Here is a 20,709-nt window from a genome sequence, read left to right as displayed (position 1 = left end):
TGAAGACAGCGGTATGGGCAGTAACATCTGGATGAAATAAAGCCCCATCTGAGAACTGAAGTAAAATAACATTATTTGAACAATTTCTGTGTTAGAAAGTAGAACCTAATACCAGGAACAAGGGTCTCTGGGAGTTTTTGGAAGAGGGACAAAAAGTTGACAATTGATACAAAATTTTCAGCAGCTCTACTGTCCATTTTAAATTAGGCACTTCTTAGCTTTTGCTTATGACATGCCCATTGCCTGACCACCCTGCCTGCTTGGGGCATTGTGGAGGTGTAAAGTCAGCAGAAGGAGATGTAAAGCCAGCTGAAAAGAGAGCAAGGGTGGGACAGCACTTAATTGCAAATGTATTGTGAGATAATCCCTTCTTTGTAACTCCTCTGCTTTCACCTGAGGCCACATGGGGACTGAATGTCCCACTGTGTGTGCTTTTGCTTGTGAGAAAACACACATAACAGCCAAGTCTAGGTTTTCCTTTTGTTCAGAGTTTTACTACTGACTTGGTTTTAGTCACTATGGAGGTCCCATATACAAAGAGATTTTTACTTTCGTAAGAACCGTTGTCTTGCATATAATAATTTTCTCCTTTTGGCCAGCTTCTTCCTCATTAACCTACCAGGGAATTATACACACTAGGGTTTATTTAGATGATCTTTCAAGTGTCCTTCCTGTTTATAGAGTGATCAGCCACATGCACCAAACAAAATATGAGGCCAGGGAATGGAGGATACCATGCTAACAGGAAGCACCTTCATGTAAATAATGGTGATGCTCCACGCCGTCCAGTAACTACATCTTCCCGCAGGATGTGACTAGCTTTGAAATACTTGTTTGGAAACAGAAGTATTTCTTCTATTAACAGGATTAAGCAAAGTGAGAGATGGCCATGTTTGCATTAATTAAAAAAAAAAAAAAAGGTGGGTTCTGAATTGGAGTATAGAGGTTTTTCTTTGGGTTACTGATACTATTGTATCTTTGGAAGAGTTGAGCATTCCTTTGCCTGATGGACTGAGATAATTTCACCTTGATATTATTTACTGTGACCATATGAATGAACCTTCAAGTATGCACTGGGGAGAATAATACAGGTGATAGAACAGGCTCCTGGGAACTCACTGTTATACTTGCTCAGACATCTATTATTCCTAGGGTACCTATTTATGGTGTGATTATAGTTGTGGTTATTACTGTATTTGTGCCATTATTTAAGGACACATATGGACACCAGAACAGAGACATCCCCAGCATAAAGTCTCGCCAGATTGCTTTCTGAAAACAAAAGTGTCTGCACGTTCAAAAATGCTTGCCAAATAAAAAAGTGAAGACAAATTTGTTAGTTTTTATTAAGAAGTTTTTTTTCAATTTGGCACTAAATGTTGATTTAAAATGAAGCTGAGAGTTTCTGTAAAACCTTTAGAATTTTATGGTGCTGCCCAGCGCTCAAGGATGAAATGTTTGTTTCTGCATCTAAAATGGACCTTGGTGGTCCCTCAGTAGGTGACAGTTGCCTGTGACCTCCTGTGGGCCCAGGCCTGCATATGGTGCACTGACCTCACCCGCTCACAAACAGACAACAAAGATGATCTAGAAGCTCCTTGGTGAACAAAATTAAACACTGCAGGTCAAATGGAAATCAATTACAAGCTGTGCAGAAGACTGTGGAAGTCAGCACCAGCTCTCACCCACGAACTGGGATGGAGGCAATCAAATGTTAGGTCAGTTCAGGTCACCCTGTGGCTTTGGTGTCCATTTTTCACTCAATATAGGGTAGGGAACTCTAAACATCTGAGACAGCGGATGAAGTTAACGGATGACTTGGATATACTGATAGATCCTGCGCTGAACACATTGTGCCAGTACAAACAAATAAAATTATTTAAGCAAAAAAATAGCTCTTTTTGTAGTAAGCACAAGCATAGTCACATCCATCTAAACAAAATCTGTTAATTTTTGCATTTAAGACTTTGTCTCCGATTTATGTATGAAATCTATTTGGTATCATCTGTCTAATGCAATTAAACAGTTTTCAGCACTGAGCCTCTCTTAACATTTAAATGAACACAGAAACATTTTTTCTCCACAATAACAATTGGCAAGACTTTCAAGAAAAGCGCCTAAATGAATTAGAAACCCAAAACCTACTCACTTGTGTTTCTGTATAGCACAATGCTTTGAAATGGCCTATGGACTATCTTAAGATGTTATTTTATGCCACTAATCTTTGAAAACAGCTATGAGCTGAGATGGCATCAGTGCTTCAATTTAAAATGCAAGTCATGACTCCTTGTAACACTCATGTTACACGTCTATAATATGTACAAAAGTATCCTGAATGAAGAAATAAATTTTTAGCGTATCTAGTGGTTATTGCAGACTTCTGGAACTATGACAAGACTGAACCCATCATAAATTAACTTTGCGTCTTGACATGATGGAGTGACTTTCAACCTAAGTTGGTAACGAAAATGCAGGGTATTGCAGGCTGGGTCAGTGTACAATGGCGATGATGGACATGGATGTCTTCACCACAGTCCTTTTTATTTCCAAAGCATGTACAAAAGTCCCACAGGCACACATGGGATAAAACATTGTTGACTAAGCACCTGACCCAAAAACTAAGGACTGTCCTACCAATGTTTTTTTGGCTCTGAGTGACTTCAGTCTCTTTCTCTGTGCTTTTCTTTACGTTTCCTGCTACTTTTTGTTCTTGTTTTCTTAAAAACCTACCCTCACACAAAACAAGGCTCAGCACAGCCCCATCATACTGTTCATCCATTCCTGAGCAGATGTAACACGTGTAACTCACCGCTGGTTGGGGTGGTGATGAATTCCTGTATCTTGAGATCTCTGGGCTTTGCTGTCTGTAACCCACAGGGAGGCTGCCTATCAAACTGGTTGAAAGTAGTAAGCATACCCAGATTATAATTATTTTAGTGTGTGTGTCACACAGTTAATGATATGTGTGAGCTTTTGAACTGCCTTGTTTAGATTGGCATTTTGGGACAAGAACTTTATTTCTTGTGCCTGATACAGAGTTGAATACTTATGGCATTTAACCAACAACGATAACTTTGCAATGGGGAGCTTGCTGGATTTGTCTGTGATTTGGATGTTCTTGGGTGGCTGGGTATTTTCCAGCAATATTGCAGCAGGTTTATCTCTTTCATGGATAATGGGATTGATGCAGTAACAAAACATAATTTCAGTCTATGTAAGATGAAAAGCAACAATACTAGTAAGTCTACATATTAATGAGTATCTCTATGCTGCATTTATTTGAAGAAAGACTTCTCTTTCACATAATTATTTTATGTGTAGAAGACTATGGTATCTCATGTAAGTCTTCCCCTGGCCAGGAGTCCTGGAGGGACAAGTTAATTTCTATAAAATCAATTTGATAACAGAATCTATGCTTTTAAGATAGGAGTGTGTCCCAAGGAGGTCCTGGGTCATAGCATTAAATATTCTCCCTTGATCCCAGGGGCTTGGCTTCAATGCATGCCGGGATCTGAAGTCTCCATTGATAGGTGACTGCAGCTGCCTGCAAGGAGTCTCAACTGTGGAGTTTTATGGCCGGCATCTGGCTCACAGCTCATACCTTAAACATTCTCCGGGGAGCCGATAGTCTAATTTTTGTTCTTAACACACAAGAACAAAATTAAAATGAAAATCTAAAATGCAAACCTTTTTCCCAAACCATGTGAAGGTCAAGGAAATAACCTCTTCTGCAAAAACATCAGGAAAACACATACAGAAAAGCAGCTATCACAAATAAAAGTAAGCTGCTATTATAACACCACTAGCAGTCTCCTTTTTAAACTGGCTAGGAAGTGTGGAAAAGTTGAAAATGTTCTTTCAAATGACTTCCAACAGCAAAGGATAGGATATTGCACTGGGCAGGATATTCTAGCAGGTGGGTCCCTCTACCTTCTGCTCACACGTGTTTTCCATAATATGTCAAAGCAAAGAACTACTTTCCATATTTCTGTTTTTAAAAGTGAACTTTCAAAAGAAAATTCCACCACGGCTCTTCCATCACAAGTGGTCTAACGGCAATGATGGGGACACACGCAGAGTCCAGAGCAGAAATGCTGATGGTGTCCTTGGGAACAGGGCTCCCTACTTACCAGCAGGCCCTTCAAGAAATGCGTGAAGGGCTGGAGCTTGGGGGCTTCGGCCACCAGTTCCTGTTTGTAAGGAGGTTATTTGGCAGCAGTGTTCCCACACCCCCCTAAGGCTTCTGAGCAATGCAAGGGGAGATGATTTTCCCTGCCCCAGGATAAGCCCTGGCACCTGCCTCCTTGCACAGGAGATGCCATGGGAGGAAGGACAAGCAAAACTGAGTGTGGACAGAGGTGTTTCTGCCAGAAGCTACTCCATCCTCTCCCAAAAGCAGCTGCCACCCCATGCACCCTGCCTTGCCCTCAGCAGCTGTCAGTTGGCCACGTCTCTGGCATAAGTGACAGAACCAGGACTGCTTTGTTGCCAGAGGCAAAAGCCTGCTCTCCCTGGAGCTAGAACCAGTTCTGGGGCTGCCAGGGGCCAACTGAGTATAAATGCATTTGAGTAGAGAACTGCAGCCTCTCCCCCTACCCACAGGTCAGGAGAAGTTTGATCTGACGGCTCTATTGATGCAGAAGAGCAATGATAATTTCATTACACACAAAATGAACTGCAGCCCGGTGACTCAAAAAGCCCAGGTCTTTGTTGCAGCATTTGGTGCTGACTGTGTTTCTGTGTTTTTATGGTGCATACGTAGACTGCAGATCAAAGCCTATTTCTAGGTCATTTTACCTATAAGATTATTGAGGTTTCCTGCTAAATCACTGAGAACAGTGAAAATTTGCAGTATTTTTATTAAACTTGCACAGTCAGCACACAGCAAAATTAGAAGGTATGACAACTTGGGTTTGAGTACCTCAAAGAAACCAAAATGCTTAAAAACCAAACAGTTAAACAAAAGTCAACTTATAAGTCTCTTGAAGAGTCCCAGAGACCTTCCAATCTGTCTGCTGACACCTTCTGCCTGTCTCTGACCCTCCTAAATCAAAGCATTTATCTAAAGTACGAAAGTTGACAGTTTGCATTTAATAAAAGTTGCTTGTCTTGTCAGTCTGCAGAACTCTTGTTCCCGCTGGCCATTTCCTTGATGATGTGTTACAGCAATGCAATGGCCAGCAGCACTTACAGAAATAGATGCAAAAAGTGGCTTGATTAATTTTAAATATGTTCATTCTTGAATACAAAAAGTAGGTTGTATGAGAAAAAGAGGGGAGGGTTGTAAGGAGATGCTGTGTGTTTCAACTAGCAGAAGTTCCGTTTTAGGGGAAAGATTACTGTTCCTGATAACACACCATGGTACAACAACAAAAAAAAGACTATGTTTTGCTTATAGGCATTTTCAAGGGGTTTGTATTTAACAATGATTCTGAAACAGTTTCAAATTCCTGGGCAGAATTCTGCTCATCAGTAAAGTTAAAAGTCTATTACACTTGCAAGCATCAGAAAAAAACCTTTATGTAAATATGTGCTGCTTTTGCATCTCTGAAGTTTTACAGACTTAGGCTTCAGTCCTGTGTACTTGCACATGGGGCTTTTCTTTACCCATTTGCCTACATTTTGTAGAATGTAGAATGGCATCAGATTGTAATTTTGAGAAATATATGTTTGCTTGCATGTCATGTACCATGTCCTCTTCATAAGGTAATGTTAGTATTTAGTGCTGAGTACCCCGCCAGCCATCACGAAACAGCCTCCTGTTATGTTTTATGGGTACTGAAATTAATTGGTTGTACTTAGTTTTTCTCTTGTTTAGAAGAAAGATCTTTTCTGATATACTGTAGAGTACACATCAGATGGAGGCAGTCCTAGTTAATGCTAAACAATATTCATTTGTTTACAAGCATTCGCTCTTCCCTGGACTGGAAGGGAACTGTAGAGCCTTCCCGGTGACCACGGATGGCTGCATCATCTGAAACAGCCTCTGAAATTTTAGGCTACTTCAGGGCTGTAGACCCTACTCGATAGCTTGGAGAGGAGAGCCAAGTGTGTTGAGACCAGTTTAGGCACCAAGCAAGATCAGCCAGGGTGTAGAGAGCATCAGACTGCTGGTAGCAGCCTAAGATCACCTGTAGGTCCTGCTGCCTATTTTTCCTATGCTGAGCTGTTGCATCTTCTTCAAGGGAGGGAAGAGGTAAAAGGGAAGTGGGCGAGCGTGTCCAGGCCCAGCAATAAGGAAGGATGGGCAGGATAGTTGAGGAGCAGCAAACCTAGCTGAAGCCCCTCAGCCTCCTCTTACCTGCAGACCCACACTGATCCCTTTCTGGAAGGCTGTGACAGGGTGTAGGGGAGTGGATATGTTAGGAGGGGTGGTGGCATGGCCCGTGCAACGTTAGCAAGGCAGTGCGGATAGAAACGTGGCATGGCGAGCCTGCACAGACAGATGTGGTGAGACCAAACTGTGGTTGAGGACATTTGTGTATGGTCCATGTGTGTAATTCCTGGGTTCATTTTTACCAACAGCGTTTATTGGCGACTCCAGAAATGCCCGCATAAACCTCAGTCTGGGTCAGAAGAAGCACTCAGGTGTGCCCACCTCTGTTTCTCAAGACTTCGTGAGTATCTCCTTCTGTCCAGCTCACAGGTACTTTTTGAAACTTTATTTCTATCAAATGTAGATGGTAATAGAGCTAATACTCTTTTATTGTCCCAGGCTGCCAGAATAGCTTTAAATCTATGTATTGGGAACTTCAATCAGGTATTTTTATTTAGAATAAATTCAGTTCTAAAGTCTCCTTGATTAGAAGCAACATGCTTTAAATACATACTTTCTTTCTTTATTTTATGGACTACACTCTTCAAAACAAATATTCCTTAAGAAACTACAGAAATGCAAAATGCAATATTTTATATCTTTATCTTACTGTTGTTACTTTAAAAGGACCAAAGTAATAAATATGAGTTTTAAAAAATAATTGTTTCTGAGGTGGGGTTCAGGCCTGTAAATTGAGTTCAAGTTCAGAAGATTATGCTGGAGGTGCATGGAAAAGCCTTGAAGTAGGTATTTTAAAGAAACTTACAATTTAAAATTGAAATAAATGTTGTATTGAAAAACTAAGTATGCAGACCATGGCATGGGGCTTAGAAAAATGCAGGTGAGCTTCTGTTGATAGAAGTGGAAGGTGGCTTACCTTGTGCTCCTCTCCTCAAGGATGCTTGTGGGAGGCCCAGCTCACAAATCTCACTGTTGGACAGTACTGAATCCTGACCTACGTGTGGTTATAGCAAGAGCAGTTCTTTGGACAGCTTGGAAACTCATGACCCTCTGTTTGCAAAAGGCATTTTTAAATAGCAGCATTTTGGACTCTGCAAGTGATCTGTGCTTCAGCATAGAAAAGCATTTCTTTAGTTCATTTTTCTCTTAAGAAACTCCATTCCAAGTCAGCAATCTCATCTTCTGGTCCTGGTTAAGGCATCAGGCAAGGGAGTCAGGCTTTTACAGTGAAGCTTATACAAACACGCGCACCCCCACGCACCCTGGTTTGTTTTGTTATAAGGCAAGTGAGGGTCACCCAAAGCTTTAGCAGGGGAAGTTCAGAGCCTTAGTCCTGGTACTGACTGTGTTTTGAGAAGATGGAGCACAGCAGAGTTGCGATTTAGTTGCCTGAGGTGTTAGTAGTTTATTAGCTGTGTTTGTGGAGCCGATGAGAGCTTGGCCTTTGTGGTACCTGGTCTGCAATACAGAGCAGACCAGCGGGGCGGTTTCCTTGGTGAGGAATCTGCCCTTGAACAGTAGCCTGGATTGTGCAGATCCAGGTCAGCGCCCGCCTGGGTTAGCGAGTATCGTGCTTTAAAGTCATTAGAGAAGTCAAGTTGTGAGATACTGCATTTCATTTGGGAGTCCCAAAACCAGCACGGCCGGCGAAGCTGGGGGAGGCCAGGGGGATGGTGTGAACCCCCTCCCGGCCATACCACAGGGCCCCTTCCCAGAGGAGGGCTGCGATGTGCCCAAGCAGCCTGTAGCCACCCGCTGCCCTCTCTGCTCTGCAGGGGTTTTCTGAGCGTGGCTTCAAAACCGTGCTGTCTGGACTGAATACGTAAACCACACTGCGTAGCCTTAAACCCTAGGCTCAGCCTCCAGAGGGAAAGCGTGGGGGTTTCCTCTGGTAACAGAAAGCTGTGTTAGCAGTCTCCGTGCCAGGCTGCGGTGTGGAGGGAGTGTGTGAAAATAGCCAGTGCCAGCTGGCTCACATGCCCTCAGGACCACTTTTTTTTAAAATAATTTATGGTATAAAAAATTGTGTGAGCATGGTTTAGAGTAGCCCTGAGCTCCCTGTTTTAGGGCTACTTTGAATAACTTCTGGGAATCACAGACAGCCCTCAGGAGTCTCTAATGCAGGGAGGCAGCAACCAGCTCCCTTGTATCATCATTTCTATGCTGTTTTTTCACTGGGAGGTGCAGATGGCCGTGCCTAATGAGGCAGTTCCCTTTGCAAAAGCTACTCTGTCAGAAGACCAGATTTCTTCTTGCAATTCACCCATGATGGCTGAACAGTTCAGCCACAGAGTGCGGGTTGGACTGAGTTTGGTTTTAGCTGTATTTCCAAATCACCCTAATATGTAATTTTAATATATATGTATGTATGTGTAAATATATAATATCTATAATGTGTGTGTTATATACAAATCTATAACATACATCTTATATACATATTATCCTAGTTTTTATATATATATATAAGAATATGATATTTCTACTGACAATCTTACTGAAGAGTCAGTTATAGGCTTCCACAGTGTGTCGTGACACAGAATACTGCTGACAAGGCAGTAGCCTGGCATTGATTTTAAAATCAGATTCTTCTTTAATAATAGACACATTTTTGGTATTGATGGCATTAGGCTCTGCAGTGTCTACTAGAACCACTTTGTTCTGGTTGCTTGCCAGATCACTGACCCTATTGTTTCTCTTACACCTCTGTATTAAGTTTTTATGCAGTACTCAGATCCAAAGCAAAAGTTTTAACAGGACACTGAGCCTTCTATTCTTTCCACTTCTCTCTGTAACTCCAACTGCAATGCACTTCATTTAATTCACTGTAACTGCTTCTCCATTAATTGACCATTTATAATCCACTGGAACCATAACAATGACCTATGCGTTAAAATGAGAGTGATGGAGTATCCCCCCAACACAGAGTCAGCCCACCTTGAAAGCCCTGACATTACCACCACCCCACTGGATTAGAGGAGATGTGGTTTATATTAGTGACCTGAAGAAGGTTCATGCCCTCTGGGAGAAGGCTGTTCCCTGGAATGGCAGTGTGATTAATGGTTTATTTACAGCACTGACATCAAGGCTGTCAGGACTCTTCATCAGTCTTTGATGTAAAACACACTAAGAGGCCCTAGGTCATTCTTATCTGCTCAGAGAAGAGAAATCAGAAATGAAGAGTGGTTCAGTGTGGTTACCATTCTGGTACTAATATTTTCCACAATGGCAACAACAGAAGAAAATTACAATGTCACTTCTACTTCACTGGCCTTACTGGTGAGATGCTGTGACCACAGAGAGACTGTGGCTTCTCTTTTTTGCCTGGGGGGAGTGCAGCAAGAGAGCACTAGTGACAGGTAACGTGGTGAGAACATACAGATGCCTACATCAAATCCACAGGACACTGTGAGGGGTGAGTGCTTCAGTTCTGCACAGATCACAAACCAGGATGGATTTTTCATGTCCTGGGTGAAGTTGAGCTTAGACAGATATTTTTAGTGATTAATGTGTAGTCCCCAGCACTATCTTGTATAGACATTTCCAATTTTTAATATTTAATACTTTAATACTATTTTAGAAAAGGCTTCCGCTCCTGAAAACTTCCTCTGTTTTCTTGCTGAGTTGGCTAAGCATGGTCTGATTTTCTTCAGCTCTGTGTGCTGGTAAATCCCACGCAGCCTGCTGCTCTCATGGGCCGGCTGATCAGTGAGATAATATTGAGGCAGCGTCAGCCCTTTCCCTCAGCCCACTGGTGGGAACAGGCTTGCTGACACCCAGCACGTTTGCACAGGCAGCCACCTCCTTCCCTGCCCAATCCAGCTCCTGTGGTGCAGGACTCTTGCAGGAGAGCTTTTGAGTCGGGGGCGTTACGCAGTATTGTGCCTGTGGTGCTTCGGTTCTGCGTTGTCTTCACAGGGGATTTGCTTAAAAATGACTAAGATGCCTGAGAAGTTCTCCTGGGCCCAGTTGAAATAATAACTGGATGAAAACCAGTTACTGAATCTGAGCCAGATAAGACTGAAAATAATGCTGGGGGGGAAAGAAAACTATGTTGGAGAGCCTCAGCTTCACCAGAATTTCCCTCTGTTAAGAGGTCTGGCACTTGTGCTATCGGCGTGTTCCAACCCACTTGGCTTGGTGTGGGCTCCTCGCTATTTCCTGGTGCCTGAGCAGCACAGCCCTGTGAGATAGCTCTTCTGTGTACGATAGCCTGGCAGGCTGTGCTCTTTCTTACTGGGTTAAGATCTACAGATAGCAATCTATGACTTGCAGGAATATGCATAGGATATATGCCTGTGAATCAAACGGTTGATCTTAACAGGGCTCTGGTTTGTTCAAAACCCTGTTAATAGGCTTGCTTGGCAGAGCTGGCTTCCCAGAGCACATTTTGCTGGGGCCAGCTCCCTCCTTGGCTTCTTGTAGAGTACTGTATGGAATTAGTGTATGCAGTGAGGACCACCCAAAGCAAATGATTTCCATTAGAGCTAACGAGTCCTTAAACACAAGAGCGTAGCATCTACGTGCAACGGGACCCAGAGATTTCTCCACAGCAGGTGTTACTTACAGGAAGTAAAAAGCCCCAGGATGTAGTAGGAACAAACCGCCCAAATAAAGCAATCAAGAAAAAAATACAGAAGCAAATTAAAGTTTGCGCACAATGAAAACAGAGCTAAACAAAGGTGCACTTCCCTGTCCTAACTTTAATCCTCTAAAAGGTCTTCAGACATTGCAGTAGATGGCTTCTAGCCCACATGTGAAGATCCTAACTACCATTAGGCAAATGATTGTAATTAGCAGTCTAGTTGGTTTTACTTCCTGAAAGTGCAAATTGCAAATGCTTCACATATTCATCATTTGACATTTCTTCTAAGTTTCTTAGGGGAATAGTTCTCAGCTGTGGACCATTTGCAAATATTTCATTCTCAACATTTGACGTTTTTGCTGTTGGCAACTTAAATAGATTTTTCTTTCTTTCTTGGTTGGATGCCCCTTAATTAGTCAAAACCTTGTACAGCCAAGATGATATATGAGTGTAAAATCTTAGATGCCCAGCTCTGGTTAAGCAGGTGAAGTGAGCGATACTCAAACATTTCCACTAGAATACTGCTAAGGAGTATGTACACACATCTGTGCCAAAAAAACCTGCTTTTGATGCATACATTTCACACAAACACAAAAAAAAAAAAGTGAAAATTTTGCAAGAAGATGCAACATTGCTTTCCAGCTTTACCCTAAAAGCTATAGTATTTTCATGGCAAGTATTTCCATTTGATTAGTACAGTTCTGTGTACAGAACCCAAAACAGAAAGACTGGAAAAGACAGGAGAAAAAAAAAATACACAGAAAACATGTCTTTGTTGATGACTTTCCCTGTTTCTCTTTCCCCCCATTTCATGGAAGATTTGAGGTAACAGAAGTTTATGTGGCTGGTGAGTCACAACCAACAATCATTATACTCAATACACACTATACATATATTTTGGTATTTTCCAGCTCCCAGAGAAAGTTGCATCATTTTCTCATTTTCTAAAACTTTCCCAGACCACTCCCTTTGTAAAGTTTGTTAAAGGGCTTTTAGCCATTTTGTGGTCAAGGCTCTGTCCCCTGTGCAGCGTGCTAGTCCCAAAAAACGCTTCAGTAAACTCAGAACAAAGTTGGGCTACCCTCAGAAGCCCCCACTCCCTTTCTTCTCTCCCTCTCCCATCTCCATATGGGAACTCAAAAGCCTAAATTATTAAATGCTGCAGGGTTTGTTGTTGGTGATGAGCAGCTGCAGTGTAGAAATCAGCAAGGGAAACCTGGATTTTCTGGCACCCATCTTGGGAAACACCCAGACCTGCAGCCTGGTCCTCTCCCACAGCTTTTGTCTCACTGTTGCTACCTGAAGCTCATCCTTGGCCACACGCATCTCGTGGTTCCCTCCGTGCCAGCCGGAGAGATCCCTCTGCTCCTCTGCTGCCTGCCAGCCTGCCTACCTGCTGGAGGGGACACCTGCAGCCTGAGCTGCTGTGGGGCTGTCTCCTACAGTGCTTCAGTTGAAGTGTGCTGGGTGAGGAGCTAGCGAGGGTTAGGGAGCACTCGGGCACCAGCAGCCCAGCGAGCAGCAGGGGAGCTCTGTCCTTCGGGTGCAGGGACAAGGCATCCAGAGCTGCTCTGGGCTGCTGACGGTCAGATCAGGCTAAGGAGCTCCCCATTTTTGTCCAGCTCTTTCCTGCCTGCAGTGCCCCGGTGGAAAGCAGAGACTGTCCTCCCCTCACAGGGAGAGCACAGGGCTCCTCCCAGGTAGAAGCAGGTGATGTACTTGCATGTTTTAGGTGACCAGCACCGCAAGGGTTAAAATGCAGCTTTGCCACAAGCACTATTTTAGGTACAACTCAATAAATCATTAGCAGCTGAATCATATCTGCTTCCCGGATCCCCTCCTTGAGGGAAAGGCAGCACTGCCAGCAACCTGCGTGACACACAGGAGGACCTACCGGTTTGCTGGTCCTGCTCGCCAGCCTGGAGCCAGCTCCCCACCCACCCTGCCTACGGAAGGAGGTGCAGAGGCTTTATCCAGCAGTCAGTGCAAAGCAGGAACAGGGGACTGTAGGCCATTTTACCCATTGGCATAGGTTAATGGGATGGGCCACAGCTTGTTTCTAAAGCCTAATTTCTGCAGCAGAAGTTGCAGCTTGAGCAAGCCGCTTTGCCTGTGCTCCCCCCTAAGCAGCATGTCAAATTTCTATTCTGTCTGCTGTATCCAGAGTCTGATATTGCTTCTTGAGTCTGACATAATCTGCTTTGCATCGCACAGAGTTCTTGCTGTGGGATGTATTGCAGGGTCTGACAGTCCTTACATTGTATGTAACAGTTCTTCAGGTGCCAAATTTTTCCAGTTTAACATGCAGCAGATGTGCTTGCAGTCTTTTCGGAGCTGTTTTAAAAAACAGCTACAGTCAATCTATTTTCAAAGCTGGCTGGTTAACTAATACGTCCTTGCTTAAGGGTGAATATTTTCATAACTAGCCGCAAGAATGGCTCATCATTTTTTCAGTGCTCCATCTATGAAGCACTTCATTAATGGCTATTGAAAAATCTACTGCCAGATTAATTTGTTGATATGATATGTTCTTTAAAAGTTTCTGCATCCAGCTGGAAAGTTAATGGTTAATAGTCAACCTTTGACAAATGCACTGATTCATTTTTGCAAGAAGGTATTGCAACTTTTTAATTCTGTAGGCGTTTCAGTTATCAAATACCTATGGGTTTGGATGAGGTGTCTGAAACATAGCTAAACTAAAACCTAAATGGATATATAACACTGACAAACTGAAAAGCAGAGCAGCCACAATACTCCAGGCACAATATCCCCTAAGAGTCATAACAGGCTTCTATTGAATAGTGCAAGTGTGGAAGGGGTATAATGCTGCTCCATCACAGTTAAAGACAAAACTCCCATTGACTTAACTGGGAACAGCATCAAAGCCAAGCAATAACATCTGATAATGAAGCAAATGGGAACCTTCTTGCACTGGGATAAACAAGAAGTGACGGCGTACTGCGTTGCTGTGCGTGAAGTTTTGTTTGACAAGAACTGAGTGTGAGGCATCCAGTCTTGTTCCCTGCTCACAGAAAGAAGCAGTGTTGACACAGGAGTTTTTACCATACTTTGGAGCTGTTTCTCCTCCTGTTGAAGTAGAAACACAACAGTGTTAGCTAAATTAGTGTCTTTTTTTACACACCAGACTGCAGAAGTGGTTTTCTGCAAGGATCAGCTGTACTGTAGTCAGGATACAGGAATGGAGCTCTGGTATGAGGTGATAATGTTTCTCCCCATTGGCTTGGTGGGACATTGTTGCCTGTTCTAGGGCTGGATCGAGAGGTGTAAGTTAGCTTTCAGCTCCTCAGTGTAGTGTTGGGGGTTGTCGCGTGATGCCTCTGTGGGTGGGTTGTGTGCCTCTTGCAATGCTCAGCCATAGCAAGTTGTGTTACTCAGCCTAGAGAGACAGGAGCATTGATGGTGCTGGGCACCACGTGAACAGATAAAGCTTTCTCTGTCTTGGACAAGCCACTTATGATAAGATCAATGGAGGAGATCTCACAACTTGAGCAGGATCTGGGACATGTATGGGAAGCCCAAGTCCATGAAGACAACCCCCAAAGACCCTGCTCAGCTACTCTCCCAACCTGGAGGCACTCAAATGCCATAGGCCTCCCCCCCTTCTTTGGGCTCTCCAGGCACTTAGGGCTCCTGTGCTTTCCCAGTAGCGCCTAGCTCCCTGCTTCAGGGCTTTGGCCGGACTTGGATCCAAGACTAGACGCTCCTCTGCTGAAGTCCCCTGGGATACTAAGCATGCTGAGTCTCACAGTGTGCATCTAACAGCCATGAGCACAACAGCCCTTCGTAAAGCAGCGGAGGCTTCTTCTGTCTTTTAAAGGATAGCAAGAGATGGCGAAGCAAGTGGCCTGCCACTTTAGGACACCTGGATCTAGCTCTCTTCTCAGTTTGAAGGCAGTCAAACCCACTGGTCTTGTTGGGTGACTGAGAAATGTTGCCCAGCTCCCGACTTGCTCTGCAGCACGTACCCACCTCGTCACGCCGATGGGCGAGCACCAAAGTGAGCATGGCTCTGATGAGAGCGTGTGCGCGGGATGGAGTTTGTGGTGGTGTAGCAGGCATGTCCTGGGCAGCGCAGGGGCACAGCCTGATGAGGAAGCCTAGCTGTCCTACACATGATCTCTGCTCTGGAGGCACGGGACTAGAAGTCAGAAGCGCCCAACAGCTGCCTTCAGGATACCAAATTCACAGTCTTGCCCTCTGTCTTCTCATGCTTTTGCTCTTGTCTATTTGTGTCACAGGATTTAATTTAAAAGCAATTTTACTAGCGTAAATGCTGATATTACTCAAGGGAACTGCGCTTTACTGGCAACGGGTGAAGTGTAAAGTACAGCTGAAGGAACAACATCTCAGCATAACATGTTAGCAAGCCCTGAGTCAGCACAGGCGCAACACTGTAATCAAGAACATTGCCTGTTTACTTCAGTGTGAGTAATATCAATCGTCTGTTCTTCATTAAATGGTTAGATCCTTGATAATAGGAAATTTCCTGGAGTTATATTTGGAAGTCCCATCCATCTCTCAAGAATTTACCTGCTGGCTCTTCACCTTGTGTGGCAACAGCAATGGCTTTGGCACCGGGGTGGCCAGCGACGAGGCTGATCCGGCTGGAGATGCTGGACACTCAGGAAATCCCAGAGGCGAATCAGAGCTGAAAATTAGTTGCTTTTTAATTTAGCTCAGATCTACAGGCCATGTGTGAGATAAAATAATGCCTGAGATATTAACGGTGTTCCCGGTTATGCTAAACTTTAAAAGGAACCTCTTAGCCTTATGCAGATTAGGCCTGGGTCTTTGACATGGAAACAATTACTACTTGAATGTGGTCTCTTTTTCACTGTCATCCTGAATTGGCCTTGCCTCTTAGCAAATGAATGCATGTCGAAAAGATTAATGGATTAAACATGGCCAGGGATAAGCCTATTACACTAAAGCCCTTTAAAATCAATCCATAGCTTGTAAAGGAAGAGATCACCTGAAATACAAGCCTTGGAATATCTACAGGGTGCCGTGACCATCCCTATACCATGGCTGCTGTCGTAGGTACAACTAGACCGGACATGCCAGCTCTGAGTGTCACACAGGCCACAGCCAAAGCTGGACACTGGGGCCCAGGGTGAGCTTCTTGCTACCTCACCACCACCCAAGCCATACCCTACGTAGGTAGTTTTAGCATTGGGAAAGATTTTCTCTCAGATGACTTTACTGGACTGTGTTTCCCTTGACTTCCCAGAGGCTTCTTTTGCAATTCGTGGTCTGGGCTGAGACCCTAAAGCGACTGCCCCAGAGGATCTCGCCAGTGTCATCTTCCACTCTGCCTGCCCCGTGGAGCCTGACACTTCCCTGCAGCTCCGCGATGTCTCTTTCAGCATTTTCTCAAGAGGTTTTGAAGAATGTTTCACAAACAATTGGCCTAGCATGCCGAAAAAAATACCCATCTTGTTTATCTACTCTCCAAATTATTTACCACAACTGGTCATTTTAAAATACAGTTTACACAGCATTCGAACAGTTTATTCCATAATTTGAGGGTTATCTTTAGAGATTTTTAAACATTCTGTAAACTTTTCTTTTTAATAGATAATTATTTCATATATAAAAATGTAAATGAGAGGGACAAGAGAGCCTGACCCTCAAAACAGGGCCTTTGGTAAAGAGAAGGAAACCACTGTCTCGAGTCCAGAACTGGCACTACCTTTCTGCTCCAAAACACACACTGTGCCTTAGAAGACCTGCACCTGGGGTTTGCATCCACTGGAAGTGGCACAAATGGGGGTCAATAGAGATCCGATGCTTTTGAAGCCAACTTTGCATGCGTTCATGCTGAAGCCAAAGGGATTGCCTACACAGTGGGCTACTGCTCTGTTGTTTGCAGCTACGGCCAGGTAGCTGAGGCTGAACGTCTCCAGTTTCATGCTACCTGTTAACCTTGCAGTGGCAGATAAGCCTTATAAAGAGCCTTATAACCTTCTCCACGGTTTGGCAAGTCAGCAGCAGTTAGCCCAATACATCAAGATTTTCGCAAGTCAGACTCTTAATTTGACCTCAAGCCTGCAAGACCTGCCCATATCTAAGAATGGAAGTATTTAAGAGAGTTTCTCTTACATGTGGGGAATATAATAATGGACCCAACTGGAGGCAGCGTAAACAAACACTGCACAGCTCCCAGGGCATGGTGTTCAGCCTGCTCCCAAATTACCTGGTTGTGTTGCAGTTATCTCACTTCAGCTGACTGCAAATTACAGTCGTTGATCTCCTGTAACGTGATGGCTCTATACTAGCTGTAGCTCTTTCGATATTGGAAAACCAGATGAACAGATTAGCTGCAAATAAGATACAGACCAAGATAAACTCTTTTCAGGAAAATCACTTCGATGTCAAAGGCAAACTAAAAGAGCCCAACAAGCAGGCCAAGCAAAATGAAGTGAGAATCACTGATCCTAGCACGAAATACAGAGCCTTTGGGAAAGTATAGAGGCTCTTGCGGCCTTGAGTCAACCAACAGTTAACTAAAACAACAAATTATTTTAACCATCTCTGATGTTATGTTTTCAGATATAGGAAGCTTGATTTTTAGAGGTGCTTTCCCATCCTTTTCAGAAAAATTATGTCTCTTGAAGGCATGCCAGGTGGTAAAACCCTCACACTGAAAAAATGAAGATGTTTCCAATGTAGAATCTGCAACTATTTAAATAAATAATATTACAATTTATATTAAAAAAATGAAAGAACCTTGCTGTTTTGGACAGTGTTTACATTGCACAGATTTGACTGATGAACTAGAATCTGATTGATGGTCCAAAAATGCTCACCATATGTCCCTTCTCTGTATTCCAGGAGACTGGATAAACATACAATGCTTTCTTGAAATGAAAGAAGATTTTGTAAGAAAGAGCAATGTACATAAAACACAGTACTTTGTGAATAAAAGAGATTTTATCTCCATAGATATTCCTGTCTTTAAAAGCACGGTATCTTTTCATTTAGTTAGGGGCATATAGGACAATTTGTTTGTTTCACTTCGGCCACATTTGTCTTCAGGTTCTTAAGGAAAAACAGGGCTTTCTTCTTGCCTGAGAATGTTTTTCTGTCTTCTTTTGTCCTTAATTTTTTCAGGATGAGCTTCATGATGTAAATCATATTGACAATTTGAAGTCACTGTAAAAAACAACAACAAAAGTGTTTTGTCTTACTGCAGTAGCAGTGTAAAAGTTTAGACACTGGCAGGAGCACACAGGGACTCTAAAGGGTGTAAGGTCATTTGTTAGGTTTTTTTAAATCCATTCTCTCTTCATTTCAGATGACCACTGGAATGTCATGAGCATTTGGAAATCACTGCTTTTGCCTTGAAGGTATGTTGAATCTTTGCTGTGGAGAATGACCATAATGCTTTAAAATCTAACTGACCATCAACATTTCCAGATGTGCAAGGAGGACTCGATTTCTCTCTCAAAGCTCCTTTTCAACACACAGCCAGCCAGCAACGGAGTTCAGAACATATGGAAAAGGCACCAAGCGTCTGACCTTCTGCTGGAAGAGACCTTTACTTGAGATTTGTCCAGTGTGTATCTTACATAGAAACTAGTGTTAAGTATACAAAGCAAAACCACATTTTTGGCTTTAGTGAAACAAATTGCAGCCCCTGACACTCCAAAAGAATGCAGGCTACAGAAAAAGGAAGAAAAAAAAATTAATGCATCCAAAGTAAAAGAAATCCAACATGCTTAAATCCAAACCCTCCCAAATGTTGTATTTAAATTAAAATATCAAGGGAATAATTTCCTTTGATAGACACAGTATTTCTGCTCAAAAGGTCCTGTGCAAGTCTCTTTCTGCATGTACATCTACAGTAACATTGATTTTCATGATTTTTAATTATTGTTGATTCTTTAATAAAAAACTAAAGGGAATAATATTATTTATTTTTGAGAATAGAAAACCCTCATACAAATTAAATTATACATGTGAAGTGGTAAACATTATATGTGTTTGTTCTATTACACAGGTAATGCAACCACTAATACTGTATTTCCTCCTTCAAAACAAGAGTCTTGTTCTTTGTCTCTTTTTCCCTCTCCATATAACAAAGCAAAATGAGGAAAATTCCCAAAGTAACAAGCAAACAAAAACCTAAAGCTTGATTTAGTGTTGTAATGCTATGGCAGTAAATGAGGACTCAGGAAATGTCCTATTCCAAATGTATAGCTAATAACAGAGACTTAAGGCACTGTTATAAAATATAAACTATTCACCAATTCTTCACTGGGCTGTACTCCAGGGAAACTGTATTCTGCTTTGCAGAATTCTAGGGCTGACAGAAACGTAAACAGAGTAGATGTCTATATTGGAAGAAGATTTTGCTTTTCCACATTGAAACTCTCTCAGAGAATTTATAAATCTAAGAGTGGATAACACATTCTTTTGCCAAACCCCAGGTATGATAAATGTATCCTCTCAGAAAAGCATTTTAGCCATTTTTGCTTTGAAGCAGCAAGAGCAGAATTGGTAATTGTATGAATTACAACTTATGAACAATACAGGATGCTTAGCTAGTGAAGTTGCTTTAAGGTTTTCCTGCCAAGTACAATGCCTGTATCAGTCCAAGTATTGTTTGATTCTCTAGTGTGTGACATGCCATTTCATTTCATTTTGTGGCATAATTTGGCTCCAGAGCTCAGGAAGTACAAGGTGGTTACACAGCTCTTCGCGGTTATCGCTTTTGCTGCCAATAAAATTCTGTGGATCCTGCCATAGGCTCAGCCTTTTAGAGATGTTTGGAACGAATGTATTTCAAACTATCAGAAGCTATTTTTACATTGGAAAAAAGGGTGTAAAAAGAACTTTTTATGTTAGTTTAACTGGATCGGTTTATAGGACTAGCCATTTGGCAACTTTCTTCTTGTCAATAAATCCTCCACTTGGCATTAGACCCCATTGAAATATATTCTGTCTTTCTGCCATGGATGTTATGCTTATATATTTTTGTCTCGTTTTGACAAATTCATCACCTGATGAATGAAAATGTGAAATCATTCAAACACAATGACTGAAAGACGGCTCATCCAAAGTACTAACTGCACTTCCGTTTTAATGTTTGAGCCATTCCAAATTCCTGCACATCTTGTAAAACCCTGTCGGATATTTTCATTCTTCGACAGATGCACAGAGAAACCTCTTTGCAGAAGCTCTCCCTTTATCTTCAAGACGCTAGCTCAGGCAGGAGTTGATGTCCTCGTTTGTCTTGTCCGGGTTCAGTATGGGGTTTGTCCTCAAAGAAAGGTTCCTTGTATGAGGCATGGCAAACAATTAAAAATAGCTGTATCCTGAGGGCACTTGGTGAGGGGTGACACAGGCGAATGCAGCTGTAGCCACAGGGTACGTGAGAGAAGCACTTATGCACGAAGACCGGACAAGAAAGTGAGAAAGGGGCCAGAAAAAATCCAGGGGGACTTCAGCTACCAGGACCAGCAAAACAGGGATGGGTTGGGATGGATTTAAAAAGGCCAAAAGCGAGAGGTAGAAATTCTAGGTGGTTATATAGGCTGCTGAGTCCATTCACAGCTATAGGGAAGGGACAGATAAGATTTGTTCCAGGCAGCCTTTAACCGTACAATAAAAAGTTACAAAATATTTTAGGAAAAGGTGTTGCCCAGGGGTGTTTGTAGATGATTCTCCAGGGGGGCAGCAGGATATAATGCCAGGTCTTCATACAGATACCTCTCATGCTGCAAAAATCTGTCTGAAGTTGATCCTTTCATCACACTTTGTTGGCTACTTAGATGACTTCTCTTTACACTTGAAAAATGAAGAGGATGTAAAAACAGCAATATGC

General features: G+C 42.7%; 1 long non-coding RNA gene across 1 annotated transcript in view; it reads left to right on the top strand.

The window, feature by feature from the left end:
• The window catches only part of LOC127015479 (uncharacterized), a 58,653-nt gene extending 39,933 nt beyond the window's left edge, over positions 1-18,720 (top strand). The window contains exons 2-4 of the long non-coding RNA XR_007766352.1: positions 6,526-6,646; positions 18,178-18,229; positions 18,300-18,720. This is a non-coding gene — a long non-coding RNA (uncharacterized LOC127015479). The remainder of the gene's footprint in view (positions 1-6,525; positions 6,647-18,177; positions 18,230-18,299) is intronic.
• Positions 18,721-20,709: the final 1,989 nt, after the last annotated feature.

Source organism: Gymnogyps californianus, chromosome 4 (genome assembly GCF_018139145.2).
Source record: "Gymnogyps californianus isolate 813 chromosome 4, ASM1813914v2, whole genome shotgun sequence".
Taxonomy (NCBI): domain Eukaryota; kingdom Metazoa; phylum Chordata; class Aves; order Accipitriformes; family Cathartidae; genus Gymnogyps; species Gymnogyps californianus.
This window is presented reverse-complemented; position numbering and strand designations above follow the sequence as displayed.